Raw genomic sequence first — 1376 nt, forward strand, 5'->3', positions numbered from 1 at the left:
TTACACCTCTCTTTATCTCCTTGCACTGGTTACCGGTTGCGGCTCGCATCAAGTTCAAGACATTGATGCTTGCATATAGAACAGCCACAGGCTCAGCACCCGCCTACTTCCACTCACTACTACGAATCTATGTCCCCTCCAGAAGTCTGAGATCCGCTAGTGAGAGACGCCTCGTGGCACCATCACAGAGAGGCTCAAAATCACTTTCCAGAACATTCTCGTTCACCGTTCCTGGCTGGTGGAATGATCTTCCCACCCCTATCCGGAATGCTGAATCCCTGACAATTTTCAAGCGACAGCTGAAAACTCATCTCTTTTGACGCTACATGACTTCATCCTAAATTAGGAAAAAAAAAAAACTTTGTCTATCTCTTTATTTATTCCTTCCCTAGCTTGTACTTATTTGAACAATGCCTAAAACTTGGTATTACAAGCACTTCCTGTGTCTGTTTGCCTCTTTAAGAAGAATCGCTTTATGTATTCCCCAATTGTAAGTCGCTTTGGATAAAAGCGTCTGCAAAATGACTAAATGTAAATTTTATTTAAATTTGACAGATGAGAGTGGCAGCAGCTTTCCCTCGAGTGGGCGTGGTTTCAGCGCCGCCAGCGTTTGTGAGCAGAGAATATTGATTATTTTTCCAAGATTTTGATAACTTTTTTTATACATTTTTAGGCTCTTCCCCTCACACATGAACATGATAATGTATGAACACAATAACATTCACATTTACCAGCATTAAGCTGTTCATATGACTCACATGAATATTATAAATCGACTAATACATTTTTAAAGCTAGCACGGATTAATTAGCATAGTCACATAATGTTACGTAACACATGGCTTGATAATACAGAGAACAACGAACATCAGAACTCAGTAAACACAATTAGATTAACTCACTCTTATAAAATGCACGGGAGCACAATTTACAGCCAATCTGAGGCTGGTAACAGCAATGCTACTCGTCTCCAGCGCCCATGCGTATGACGAACTGTTATCAGCAGCAGGTGATGCAACATGCCGTTCTCTCCGTGCTGAACTGCTTCAAAGACTTTAGATCCAGAGACGGTGCACTCCTATTACTTATGAATTGGAGAAAGTGTAACACACAATATGGCAGAATAGACCTGCCTTTTCAATAAATGAGCTGATCACCAATTGATAAAGTCATTGCGTCACTGCAGCTGCTGTTAGAAGCCACGGTTGCTATAGAAACAGTCATTGTTCTAAGACACGCGCTAGGACTGCACATGTGCATTGGCTGGTCTAGCCTGAAAAATAAGCTTTTGTAACGCTATTGGAGCATAAAAAAACAACATTTATGAGGCAGTTGTTGTCAGAGTTTATTAGTGAATTCAAATAAGAAATTTAATCA

The sequence above is a fragment of the Sinocyclocheilus rhinocerous genome, unplaced genomic scaffold, assembly GCF_001515625.1.
Source record: "Sinocyclocheilus rhinocerous isolate Xijiao unplaced genomic scaffold, SAMN03320098_v1.1 scaffold2999, whole genome shotgun sequence".
NCBI lineage: Eukaryota > Metazoa > Chordata > Actinopteri > Cypriniformes > Cyprinidae > Sinocyclocheilus > Sinocyclocheilus rhinocerous.